A 14724-nucleotide genomic window follows, 5' to 3' on the forward strand; every position below is an offset into this window, starting at 1 on the left:
GTGGTTGTGCCACAGTTTTGAATATTCTCTTCTGTTTTTTACTCTTTTAATTGCTTTTCCCTTTCCAAGGGAAGGGACCCTGTTTTCTTCACCTCTGTAGACACTATATAGTTGGCTACTGTTTTGTTATCCACTCTGACAATCTCTGTCTTTTCATTGGTGCATATAAAGCACCGATATTCAAAGTGATTGTTTATATAGTTAGATTAGTATTGATCATATTTGTTACTATTTTCTATTTGTTGCCCTTCCTTCTCCTGCATTGCTTTTGTTTTTTTTTTCTTTTAGAGACAGGGCTTTCCTATGTTGGCCAGGCTAGTCTCAAACATCAGGCCTGAAGTGATTCCCCTGGCTTGACTTCCCAAAGTGCCAGGTTTACAGGTGTGTGCCACTACACCCAGCTGCATTCCTATTTTTGTCTTCCACTCTTTCTACCTTTCATGTTTTTTGTTTCGTTTTGTTTTGTTTTTAAACGGAGTCTTGCTCTGTTGCCCAGGCTGGAGTGCAGGAGTCCAGTGGCGCAATCTCGGCTCACTGCAACCTCTGTCTGCTGGGTTCAAGTGATTCTCCTGTCTCAGCCTCCTGAGTAGCTGTGATTACAAGTGCGCATCACCATGCCTGGCTAATTTTTGTATTTTTAGTAGAGACAGGGTTTTGCCATGTTGGTCAGGCTGGTCTTAAACTCCTGACCTCGTGATCTACCCACTTTGGCCTCCCAAAGTGCTGGGATTACAGGTGTGAGCCACCACACCCAGGCCATGGTATTAAATTGAGTATTTTCTATAATGCTCTTTTTTTTTCTTTCTTTTTTATCAGTTATAATTCTTTGTTCACTTTTTTTTTAGTAGTTATCCTAGAGTTTGCAATATACATTTACAACTAATCCAAGTCTGGTTTCAAATATCACTAGAGTAATTCATAGAGAGTGCCTGTATCTTGGTAAAATAAACCCAATTTCTCCCTCTTGTCTCTTAGTTCATTTATGTTATTGATTTCATTCATGCACACACATATGTTAAGTATAAAATACATATAAGACATGTATATAAGCACATGTAATTGAATTCATTGTTGATGTGATGATTTTGAACAAATTGTTTTCTGTTAAATCAGTTAAGAATAAATAAAGTTTTTATTTTACTTTCAATTATTTCTTCTTCAGTGTTCTCCCTTTCTTATGTAGATCTGAGTTTCTGACCTATATTATTTTCTTCTCTCTGAAGAACTTCTTTTGACTTTTTTTGTAAGAAAGGTCTACTGGCAACAAATTTCTTCGAGTTTTGTTTGTTGAAGAAACCATTTATTTTTTCTTTTTCAGTTTTGAAGGGTAATTTCACAAGGTATAGAATTTTAGGTTGGCATTTTTTTGTTGTTGTTTTTCCTCGACTCTTTAACTATTTTACTCCACTCTCTCCCTGCTTGTATTGTTTCTGAGAAGTAATCTGTAATACTTACCTTTGCTCCTTGATAGTTAAGGTGTCTTTTTCCTCTGGCTTCTTTTGGGACTTTTTCTTTTTTGTTTTTGATTTTCTGTAGTTTGAAAATAATATGCCTACGCGAAGGGGTTGTGTGTGCGTGTGTTCTAATTTACCCTGCTTGGTGTTCTCTGAGTTTTGGGGCCTGTGGTTTGGTGTCTGACATTACTTTTGGGAAATTCCCATCATTATTTTTTCAAATATCTTCTGTTTCTTTTGTTTTCTATATATATTTTCTACTTTTATATATTAAGGGGGTACAAGCACATTTTCTTACAAGCATATATTGCATAATAGTGAAGTGTAGGCTTTTAGTATACCCATCACCCAAATAGTGAACATTGTATTCAATAGGTAGTTTTTCAACCCTCACGCTCCTCCCTTCTTCCCACCTTTTTTAGTCTTCAGTGTCCTCTATTTCATTCTGCATGTCCATGTACACTCATTGTTTAGTTCCCAGTTTTGAGAACATTTGGTATTTGACTTTCCGTTCCTGAGTTATTTCATTTAGAATAATGGCCTTCTGTCCCATCCATGTTGCTGCAAAAGACATGATTTCATTTGTTTTTATGACTGAGTAGTATTCAATGGTGTATATATGTAACGTATATAACGTATATACATATGTTATATATAAAACCTATATATATACGTTTTATACATTACATATATACACCATGCTTTTTTTCCCTTTCTTAACGTATCTTTATTCATATTTTTCTTTATCCAGTCCTCTGTTGATGAACACTTTGATTCCATATCTTTGCTACTGTGAATAGTGCTGTGATAAATGCCTGAGCGCAGGTGTCTTTTTATATAATGATTTCTTTCACTCTTTCTTCTCTTTCTGGTATGGCTATTACACATATGTTATACCTTTTGTGATTGTGTTACAGTTTTGAATATTCTCTTCTGTTTTTAATTTTTTTTTTACTTTCTATTTTTTCCTCAGTCTCTTTTTCTGTTTGCTTTACAGCTTTGAGAGTTTCCGTTGAGGAACCCCCGAGCACAGGGATTCTTTCCCTAGCTTGAGAATATCTACTTTCCCAGTGTCCAGTCTACTAATACGCCTGTCAGATCATGTTTCATGCCTTGTATGGCATTTTTTTTCTTAATCTCTAGCATTTCCTTTTGGTACTTTCTTAGGATTTCCATCTCTCTGCTCACATTGCCCATCTGTTTTTGCATACTGTCCACTTTATCCACAAGAGCCCTCAGCGTAATCATCATAATTGTTTTAAATTACCAGTTTTATAACTCCAATGCTCCTGCCATATTTAACTCTAGTTCTGATATTTGGTCTGTTTCCTCAAGCTGAGTTCGTGTGTTTATTTGCCTTTGGGGATGTCTTGTAATATTTTCTTGCTAGCTGGACATGATGTGGTGAGTAAAACAATACCTGCAGTAAATAGGCCCTTATTAAGGCAGTGGTAATGTATGGGAGAAGGGAAAGTCCCCTATTATCCTATTATTAGGTGTCAGTCTTTTGCTAAGCCTGTGTTTCTGAACTGTGACCTCACAAGAGCTTCTCAGTCCCCTACTGTTTGGTAGGACAGGATGGCTAAAGTGAACTGAAGTTGGGTATTTCCCATCCCCCAGGTCAGTTAAGTTCCAATGAAACTGCAGCAGGTTAGGGTCTGGTAAAACAATTCCACTTAAGGGCAGGCCTGGTTAGGAAAAATAGAGGGTTCTGGCATAGTTTAAAATGGCAACTTTCCTCCCCCAACCTACAGGAAGCCCAAGGGAGCTTTTCTCTCATCATCTCTGTGAGAACCTGGTCAAGCTCCTGGAGGTAAAACCCCAAACAGTATTGGGGGCCCTTATGACTGAGTCCCCTGGAGTGTTTAACACTCATACGTGTCCACACGAAGCCTCCAGCCATTCATCCATTCCAGTTCACATTTCCCTACCCTGGCACGAGTTCTCACCGTGGTTTCTGCTCTTGTGTTTCTGCTCTGGTAAGTTGTGATTTTCTGTTTTCAACTTTTTGTTGGTCCTTCCCATTTTGGAGGAAGCAGTTTTCCCTATGATGAGCTGATTTTTCAGTTTGTTCAGCTTTCTACTTTTAAGATGGAGTGGCCGCTTCTAGCTTCTTAGAAGCTAGGAGTCCTCCGCTGGGTGTGCAGAGCCCAGCAAAATGTCTGGCACATACGGAGGCTCAATAGATTTGAACTGAACTGACCAGGGTTGAAGCAATAAGGACCCTTTTGTTAACCCAAGATGAGGCAGACCATCCAGCCACGAGTTTCCAGTTAGCATTTCTCGGCAGGGCATCAAGGGAGCTGGTTTGTGGCACCCCCGCCTCTTCACAGAAGCCTCCAAGTGAAGCTGCATCCTTGGCCATCACCAAGCTGTGCAGTTGGAGGTCGAAGCCTGGAATTCTTGCCACACTGGGTCCTCACCCACATCCTGCAGCCCCAGTGGGTTCAGCTCTCAACCTGTTCCAGTCCCCACTGCTAACCACCAGCACATGCCTCAAGAAGAGGTGGCTTGTTTAGTTTGGTGGTAAACGAAATTGGTTTCTTAGCTTCCTTTCTTTTTCCTCCCTTCTCTCTTCTCTCCCTCAGGAAACCTGAGAATTCAGTTATGTATTTTAGAAAACAAGTGCCGGCAAACTGTTTGCAGATATGTGGTCTTTGGTCTGAGCTACCACAGAAGAGCTTCCCACAACCAAATGAATTACAGACACTCAGAAAAAGAAACTCTTTGCAAGTGTGATTACTGTAAGTGCCAGATCCAGTTCACACACTCACTTCTGGAATGACAGAAATGTCACGACACAGGTTTTATGTAGTTTTTTTTATTATGGAGTCACACATTCATATAGTAATACATTCATTTTTCCTTCGAGTTGTTCATCTTGGATGCTGACATTTATTGGGTGCTCCACGTGGAGTAATGGAAAGATCAGGAGGCTCCACTGCCCTCATGTTGTTTGCTGTTCACTAACCATGAGCAGGTGCTTGATCCTCGAGCACTCACTTTCCTCACTTTATCTTGTCTGGAAAATGGGCATAATAGACCCTCTCCTAACTTCTTCCCAAGGTGATATTAACGATCTATGTGGACATAGGAATTTTTTTTTTAATGGAGTCTTGCTTGGTTGCCCAGGCTGGAGTGCAGTGGCACAATCTTGGCTCACTGCAACCTTTGCCTCCTGGGTTCAAGCGATTCTCCTGCCTCAGCCTCCTCCCAAGTAGCTGGGACTGCAGGCACCCACCACCATGCCCAGCTAATTTTTTAGTATTTTTAGTAGAGATGGAGCTTCGTCATGTTGGCCAGGCTGATCTTGAACTCCTGACATCAAGTGATCCACCCACCTCAGCCTCTCAAAGTGCTGAGATTACAGGCGTGAGCCACCATGTCCGGCCTGAAAACATGTTATCAAATAAGATTAAAGTTTTAAATTTGTGAAATGAAATACTATGATTAAATATTTCTCTAGCCTTTCTGCATTGTTTAGTTTAAATCGTTCTTGACTTTAGACTTTTGGTCATATTTTCATCATTCATTAGTGCCCCAGTGTTTAATTAAACAAATACATCAAGGAAAACAAAACAAGGTTCCACAGATCTTTTGAAGGCTATATTAATGTTAAGTTGTATTTATAATTCAAGTTTAAGTTATATCATTAACGATAAAGCTAAATTTTCTTCAGGTTATTTCCTCTCTTAACCTTGATCATCTATTGAAATGTAAATAATGTTGAAGCCAGTTTTAATCCAGGTCCCAAAATTAGCCAAAATGGAATGTCAGAGCATTTCCCTCTATTTTCTAAAGATGAGAACTTGTGGGCTCACCAGGTCTGGGAAGATGGGTGGAGTACCCTTCTCTCACGCATGCAGTCCAGACGTCACCACTCTAACCTGATGTCAGAAGATGGGTGGAGTACCCCTTCTCTCACGCATGCAGTCCAGACATCACCACTCTAATCTGATGTCAGAAGATGGGTGGAGTACCCCTTCTCTCACGCATGCAGTCCAGACATCACCACTCTAATCTGGTGTCAGAAGATGGGTGGAGTACCCCTTCTCTCACGCATGCAGTCCAGACATCACCACTCTAATCTGGTGTCAGGACACCCATAGAATGGTCCCCTCTGAGAAAAGCACTCGAGCAGGCCCTTCTAGTAATAGGGCTTCCAAGGTCACTCCCTGGTCTCCAGCCCTCACCCCCACACACTTTCTCTTTCCTGATCCTGTCGCCTCAGGGGCAGAGCCAGCTCAAGACCTGGGTTTCTGTTTCTGGGGAAACTCCCAGCCCCACCACCTTGGCCTCCTTGAGAGTAACCACGCTTCAACTTCTGAAGACATATGACCCCCGAATTACCTCTCTTCTCCCTTAATGACACCTATCCCATTGTATGGCCCCAAATCCCCTAAACTAAGGTCTGAGCAGGTTTTAAAAACAAAAACAAAAGCAAGTATTACTTACTAGGAAGCAATTCTTACAAAAGGGACTAGAAGGAGACGAAAGCAAGGAGTAAAACCAGCTTTTGTCCCATCCGCACCGAGGGGTGACAGATTAATCTACTCCTCCCCCAAAAAACATGTGCAAAACCATCAATGCACGATTCATATTCACAGTGAGCTCCTTACATCAACCTTTGCCTAGAACTAACCGGTGGTGAGACGGGTAGTAGACACTGCTTAAGAAGGCATAAGCACTATTTTTTTCTGTTACCTGAAATCTCCCAGGGCTGTGTTTGTGGCTGCATCGTGAGGTCTGCCTCTGAAGCTGGACTGCCTTCCCTTCCTCATGCAGTCGCTATTCGTTGGGGTGGATCTGGCAAGCCTCCTGGTTTTCTCTGTTTTTCTTCCCTCTAGTGTTTAAATCAGGTACAACATACCCAATCCTTCCTAGCATTAGGCAACTTGAATTATGAAACTAAAAATGCTAAATGTTATCTTTGCTATAATTCAGTTAATTTCTCATTTTAAGATGCCCCCAAACCTGAAGTGACTCATTTAGGAGGCAGGTCCTTTTGGACTAAACAGAGAACTAGTGTTTTATTTTAAAAGTCTACCCCTGGTTACACTATCTAGCTTATGTCTAATTTCAGTAATGATGTTTTCTCTTTTGCTTCAGTTAAATTTAACCAAGGTTTGTTATCATATTTTCTTCAAAACTAGCTGTTGAGGCTACTTGTCAACACTGCTCCTTTTATATTTAGGAATTCATAAATTTAAACATGTATCTTCATTTTGCTAGAATTTTAGATTATTTTCAAATTTTCAGAGATGGATATTTAGTTTACATTTTTAAAAAGAATAAAGTCTACTACTAATAATAATGGTAATAATTTATCTCTGAGCTCAGCTTGGTGATCAGAGCCTTTGAATCTTTATGCAAGCCACACACATAAAAGTCAGACAACTAGATATTCACAGTTTTTAAAAATCTGCAACTCATATGGTTTTCTTTGTTTATATATTCACTATAATAAGCATTTCTATTTCAATCACATTGCGGTAAAAAGTATGTGGTATAAAAATGGGAAAACTTGGAACTTTTGAGGACTTACTCATGATCTAATGTCTTCTATAAATCACTTGTAATTTTTAAAAAATATTTGGTGATGGAAGGTTTTTATTCTATCAACAAGATCCAAAAGTTGATTCCTGTAGGATCAACTTTGTAATTTATATTATAGAAATATTTCATGTCCTTGTTTATCTTTCATGAGCTTGCATCCATAAGGACTATTACTTGGGAATTATTTTTATTGTTTGGGGAGACCTGGTAGCTATTGACAAACACAAAAAATAAAATGAATTACCTGTAATATAAGAAGAAAAGTCAGCCATTCAGAAATTTGAGTATTCCGCTTCCCATCTTTTAATATCTATATGTATACACACATATATATGTTAATATATGATAGATGGCCTGATGCCATATAAAGTGTATTTATTCTAAACAAGAGTGAGTAAATTTCTTTTTCTGGTTTTTAATATTCTTCAATTGGAAGGTCAAATAATATGAATATTTTGCAGTTCTTTAAATATATTGCCAAATTGCTTTCTAGGAAGATTGTAATTATTATACTTCCACATAGTATGTATAAAGTGTCTATTTTCCCACATCTTTAATTCAACAGGATATTATAATTTTTAAAAGCTTACTAACTTAATTGATAAAAATTGTCATTACCATTTTCATGGGCTTACTTTTGATGGATAGCGAGGTTTATTTTTTTAAATCTACTTACTGTGTGTTTTCATTTCTTCATATTTATTGAATAAATTTACTTTCCTTGTCACTTTTTCTATTAGGATTTTCTTGATTTTATTTTTATTTATTTATTTTGAGACGGAGTTTGGCTCTTGTTGCCCAGACTGGAGTGCAATGGTGCCATCTCAGCTCACTGCAACCTTCATCTCCTGGGTTCAAGTGATTCTCCTGCCTCAACCTCCAGAGTAGCTGGGATTACAGGCACCTGCCACCATGCCCACCTAATTTTTTTGTATTTTTAATAGAGACAGGGTTTCACCACGTTGGCCAGGCTGGTCTCAAACTCTTGGCCTCAGGTGATCCGCCTGCCTCGGCCTCCAAAAGTGTTGGGAATACATGCATGAGCCACCGTGCCTGGCTGATTTTTTTTTTATTATTCATTTATAGGTGCTCTTTGTGTATAAAATATACTATGCCAAATATTAGCAGTGAAATCTATAAAGCCGAAGAAGCTAGAAGTACAGTCAAAAAGGGATCAAAATCACAACCACAGTGTATTTATTACATGTACTCCATTCAGTCTTTAACATATCTTGTAGCCCAAAATAATGGGGTGTGGTGGATTTGAAAAGTGATAATAGAAGTAATGAGTTTTATTTTTATTTTCTTGTTCTTTCTTCAGAAATATTAGCTATCTGTATACCAGATCTCTGTTGCCTGATTAAGAGCCGTTTTATTCTTGTTGTTGGTTTTCATGTCTTTTTTCTTCTTCATCTTTATTTTGAAAGAACCTTTCTACCTTGTTCTTTACCTCATTGTTTGAATTTCCTGCAGTTGATGTCTCGGAAGCGTCTAAATGTTTATAATTATATTATGCCACTTTAGTGTTCTCAAGTTGTGCCTTCCTTTTGTTCAATTCCTCTTTCTTCTCAGTTTGCTATAATCTCTCTTTTTTGTTGTTGTTGTTGACATGGAGTCTCACTGTGTTGCCCAGGCTGGGGTGCAATGGTATAATGTCGGCTCACTGCAACCTCTATCTCCCCAGCTCAAGCGATTATCTTGCCTCAGCCTCCATAGTAGCCTGGATTACAGGCGCCTACCACTATGCCTGGCCAAGTTTTTTATTTTTAGTAGAGATAGGGTTTCACTATGTTGGTCAGGCTGGTCTCGAACTCCTGACCTCAGGTAATCCACCTGCCTCGACCTCCCAAAGTGCTGGGATTATAGGCGTGAGCCACTGCGCCCAGCCATCATCTTTTATGCCTTGATGGATAAAAACCATGTTTGATTTTACTGCCTTGAGATGGAAAGAAAATCTTCCTATTTAAAGTGCCTAGACCTAAACCTAAAAGTGTTTTTTCTTCCCTGTAGTAATTTCTATTTCTTCCTCTATCTTTCTCATGCTAAGTTTCTCTCCTTTTATGTTGTAAAATATTTTGACATTCTTTTTTGTGGTTGCTGTTGTTTATTCCTGAATAAAGTCAGCTCTATCTTTGCCTACTGCTTGGCCAAAAGTTAGCATGGTTCTGCCACTGCTTTGTGGATTCTGTTAGATCATTTTCTTACAGCAAGTTTAAGAAACAGATGATGCAAATTGCTATTACTAATCCATTGCTCAACTAGTCTAAGATGTACTAAAAACAGGAAATTCATCTTCGTTATATAAAATATCTGTGCAGAAACATCTGTGTAAGAGGCTAGGTTTCCCAGATCTGGACTTTTGTTGAAGCCTGACCTGTTCTCCAACTATTGGTTTAGCTGTATCTGGAATCCCTGCTGATGTTAGTACCAGCCAAGGTGTCCGTGTCTCAATCTATTAGGGAAGTTCCATTAAATCTGAGGAATAAATGTCCCCTGGTGGATATCAGCCTGGTAAGTTAATGAGAAACTGAATAAGCAAGTTGAATCCATAGCCCAGAGGATGACATGTGGTTGATGCACATCCACTCTCAGCCTCCTTACAGATGCCCCTGCAGTCTGTTAAACTTTGAAAATCAAAAGCTCCAAGGAAAACGGCATTCCTTCCTGCCGTGCTCCTCTGTGATCTTGGTTCCCTGCAATTGCGCTGGTGTCTTTACCGGCCCTTTGGTATTTCCATGCCTTTGCTTTATGCTGCAGCGTCTCTTCATTAGACAAAGCTGACTTTCTTGTGTGGCTATCGTTTATCTTTCTTATCAATTTACTCCAATGAGAATGAAAGAGATGCACCAGGTGCCATTTGTCGTTTCATCACTATACAGTGTGGGCGGAGTTTCTTTATCAGTACTATAGTTCCCTTGGCTGTTAGAAGTTCCATGTCCTAAGATCAAAATCTGAACAGTCATGTTAATAACAGCCCTTAGACCAGGCGCAGTGGCTCACGCCTGTAATTCCAGCACTTTGGGAGGCCAAGGTGGGTGGATCATCTGAGGTCAGGAGCTCGAGGCCAGCCTGGGCAACATGGTGAAACCCCGTCTCTACTAAAAATACAAAAATTAGCTGGGTGTGGTGGTGCGTGCCTGTAGTCCCTGCTACTCGGGAGGCTGAAGCAGGAGAATCGCTTGCACCCAGGAGGCAGAGGTTGCAGTGAGCCAAGATTGCACCACTGCACTCCAGGCTGAGCAACAGAGGGAGACTTTGTCTCAAAAATAAATAAATAAATATTAATTAAATTAAATTAAAAGCAGCCCTTAGTACCAATGTTCATGCCCAGGAGGTCTTCATTCCTCTAGGGCAAGTCTGTTGCTCTAACAGATACTCTTATTCTGATACTTCAGTTCTCTGATGGATTTAGGAAATCGCTGTGGTTCCTTTCTTAAGACTGTTTTAAAGGATGGCCCTGCGATGGCCAAATACAGCTCCGAAACTGAATCCAAACATTGGCCTAACCCCACAGTGTACTGTAAGGTCAGGCACCTCCTTGCACCTCTATCCTAACACCTCTCTCCTTAACATTTTTCCTGACATTTCACTCAGCTAGGTCCTTCTCATTTCTCAAGGTCTTGGCTGAAACATCACCCTTCTTGGAGCAGAGTCCTCTAATCACCCTATCTAAATTAAGCTTTTCATCCTGTTATTAACGATAGCAACTCATTTCCCCCCTTTGTGGCATCGATTGCCACAGGTATCCCTAAGTACAAGATTTGTTGCTATTTTAACTTTTGATATCAAAATTCAGATCCCAAATATATTTGAATAAATTTTATATCTATCTGTTGCATCCAAACTTCTTTTCATTATTCGAAATATAGAAACCAATTAAATTCAGATAAAATAATATTTTTCTCTAAATATCTCATGAATAGAATAGGTTTGATAGTAAAAGATACTTGTATTTATGATTTTTCCTTACTTCTTTGTCTCACCACTGTGAGGACAAGATCTCTCTCATTTACTCTTGATTACCTAGTATCTTGCAAATAAGTATATGAAATAAACATCTTTTATGTAACCCACAAGCTTTGGTTGCACTATGCATCTATTTTTCTTAATTCTCTAAGATTAAGAATTTATCTTAGAGATTGGTTGATTTTAGTGTTTGCCCCTGTAGTCTCTGAATGGATGTGTCAAGATGGACGCTAATGGGAATATGAGTGGAGGTCCAGGTGCATGGTTTCAGAATAAATTTAATGTACATTTGTATGAGAACTAGCATACAAATAATATGGTCAAGTTATCCTGCTGTTAGAATAAGCCGAGCTAGGAGCAGAGGGGCTGGAATGAAGTCCTTTTACCTACCTGTTTGAGGCTGTTTTGCTTGCTTCAAAGTCTGATGCCTGTGGCATGTTGTTCAAGAATATCTGGCCGGGCGAGGTGGGTCACATCTGTAATCCCAGCACTTTGGGAGACCGAGGCAGGCGAATCACCTGAGGTCAGTAGTTCGAGGCCAGCCTGGTCAACATGGTGAAACCCTGTTTCTACGAAAAATACAAAAAGTAGCCAGGCATGGTGGCAGGCACCTGTAATCCCAGTTACTCAGGAGGCTGAGGCAGGAGAATTGCTTGAACTCAGGAGACGGAGGTTGCAGTGAGCCAAGATCATGCCATTGCACTCCAGCTTGGGGGACAAGAGCAAGACTCTGTCTCAAAAAAAAAAAAAAAAGGAAAAGAATATCTTTCTTATCCCACTCCACCAATATTTTAACTAATAGAAATTCCCTCTCAAATTTAACATATAGACTTCACTTACCCTTATAATGCTGCCAGAATTGGATTTGCCATTTGTCTGGAAGAGGTAAAGAACAAGCTCGGAAGACATAAACCAGGCATCGACCAGCAAACTAGAGTTTGCTGTCATGCCAGTCCAAAATCCCAGTCTGCATTGAACTGGACTGTGGAGTGCTTTTTAACTGTGACCTTATAAATGATTTGGCCTTTCTCATTGTCCAACTGAATTTAAATATTTTTCTAGATTTAATGTGGAAAATGCGATGACATGATTTACTGCCGAGGGATACGGCTGACCACACAGATTAGAACTTTTTGTGATGTGAAGGTAGACATGCCGATGTAGCTTACAGGCAGCTGTGGAAAAGAAAATGCAGGCCAGCTGGCTTCTCCAGAAGACCTAGAAAAAGGCCAATTGTCTTCTCCCATGAAAGTTTCTGTAAGTTGAGGGCTATTTGCGGTTTCCCTAGAAAATACTGCCAGGTAGAAAAAAGAGTGCAGACTATCAGATCCCAGTGAGGGGTGAATAGAATTTCACTAAAGAAAAAACTGAGTCTTGAGAGAACTGGCATCCTGGTAGTCTTTGTGTTCATACAATGGGGTTCCGGAGTGGTGTTCAGGCCCCAGAGCAGGAAAGCCATTCAGACAGGAAGACCAGCTGTAAAACCAAAGTGACTTCACTTGGGTAAACACACATTTTAGGGAAGTGTTGGGTGGAACTCACTAGATGCTTTTCCATAAAGCAGTAGCAGTAGAATGAGGCAGATCTGCAAATCTTCTTATGTGACTCGGTGTGAGACCATGGACCACATTACAATGGTTGGAAAGGTTTGAGGCCACTGAGGTGTTCCAAGAAATATTACAACACAGCTTAAAGTTGAGTAATAAGATAGTATCACGAGAGAAAACGGGAATGCAAAAGATCCCCGATTGGCATCTGCTTAATCAGAAACAATTTTGAGAATTTGGGGGCTCCCAGAAGACAATCTAAAGCGGTTTAGTCTACATCTGGAATGTGAGAGCCTTTGGGTGTGTGCAAGTTACCTGAAGAGATTATTTAAAAACACATATTTCTCTGTCCCATCCAGACTGACTGCATAAGAGCAATATGGGTTGTTGCCTTGTTATCTGCATGTTTTGAAATTTAAAATGTACAGCATGATGAACATAGTTCAAAATAGCATAGTGTATACTAGAAATTTGCTGAGAGTAGATTTTGGGTGTTATCTGCATTTGTTTAAAGTTCTCCAGTGATTCTGTTTGACAGTCGAGTTTGGGACTCTGCTATAGGATATAGGAATACATAAGAAAGTCTTTAAAATGGGAGCTCATATTTTCCCAGGGCATTTTAATGCAAATATTTTGAAATATTTACATTAAATTGTAAACTCATTGAGGTCAGGGATTGACTTACACTTCTTTGTATTTTGTCCACCATTTTCAAGCCCATCTTCTTAAGCTATTGCTTTCATAATACAACTCACCTTCTTAAAAGCTTATTATGTTTATCATATTGATTTATTTTCAGGCCATGATGCTTGGACCAGACTTATGCTTTGCTGTAAACAACTAGAAAGCAGAAAAAATACATAAAATAACTGTTTCCAGGTATTGGATAACAAGAATCACAGAACTGAGCCTCTGAGAAAGGACACCAATGAGGTGACCACTGTCATAGCCATGGATTTCTGCCTGTGTACACACTCCACATCGTGGCGCATGAAAGTGACTCCATACAGAGCACATTTGTCCTGTTGAGTGGAGGAGAAAGAGCTCAGTGTTTAGTTAAGCTCAGGTGACTGGAAATGTGGGGGCAGAGATTAGGATAACAGGGAACTAGACAGAAAAATAGCACCAGAAAGGTCCACAAAGTTCTCCTTGAATCTTTGGCTAAATATCAAGCCACACATACTTAAGGTAAAATTCCCTGAGCCCAAGCATAAAAGGACCAGGACGCTGTATGCTGAAAAATTCCCAGAGCTCACATAGGATGTATTTATATTTGAATTCTGATGACTCAAAACAGACAGAACTTTCTAATCTTTAGAGTATTCAGCAGAAATCCTAGACAGGCCACATTTTAGCAGTAGGGTTAAATTATCCCTAGAGTAACGGCTACCCTAGACCCAAGCTATCAGGGTTTAAATATGAACCTCAAAACATTTAAGCTATTAAGTAATGACAATCTTCCAGAAAAACATGCAACATTCTATTAAAAATCAAAGTTCAGATATGCAGACACACAGTATTTGGAATGCCCAGCATGTAATAAAAATTATAAGACCTACTGAAAAACAGGGAAATGTGAACCATAACCAGGGAAATAAAATCAGTCAATAAAAATTGACTAAAAATGACCCAGATGGTAAAATTAGCACTCAAAGACTTTAAAATGGTTATTATAAATCTGCTAAATATAATCAAAGATTTAATGGAAAATGTGAATATAGTGATGAGAGAAATGGAAGACATAAAAAAATTAAGAAAAACTTCTGAAGATAAAAAAATATAGTATCTGAAATGGAAGAGTTCAGTTCATTGATTATTTAGCAGAAAATTAGGCACCACAGGAGAAAATATCAGTGAATTAGAACATAGCAATAGCAACTATCTAAATTAAAAGGCAGAGGATAAAAATGTTTTAAAAGTACCCCCTCAAAACCCAAATAGACTTCTGAAATGATGATGTTGATGGTGTGAATAGCACCATTGATCCTCACCCCAGTGAAACAATCATAACTGGTTAAAATTATTTTTAAAATGTTATAACTGTCACTAGAAATTGTTCTAAGTGTGTACAGCAAATTGGGAGGTATTTATAAAAAAAAAAACACTACTAAATTTTGATAAGAACAGTAAGGGTTATGGCATTTAAGCCATGGCCCACTCTTTATCCCCTGTTAAGTGTGACAGTAAGTGAAGGGTGTGGC

This window comes from Macaca thibetana, chromosome 12 (assembly GCF_024542745.1).
Source record: "Macaca thibetana thibetana isolate TM-01 chromosome 12, ASM2454274v1, whole genome shotgun sequence".
Taxonomy (NCBI): domain Eukaryota; kingdom Metazoa; phylum Chordata; class Mammalia; order Primates; family Cercopithecidae; genus Macaca; species Macaca thibetana.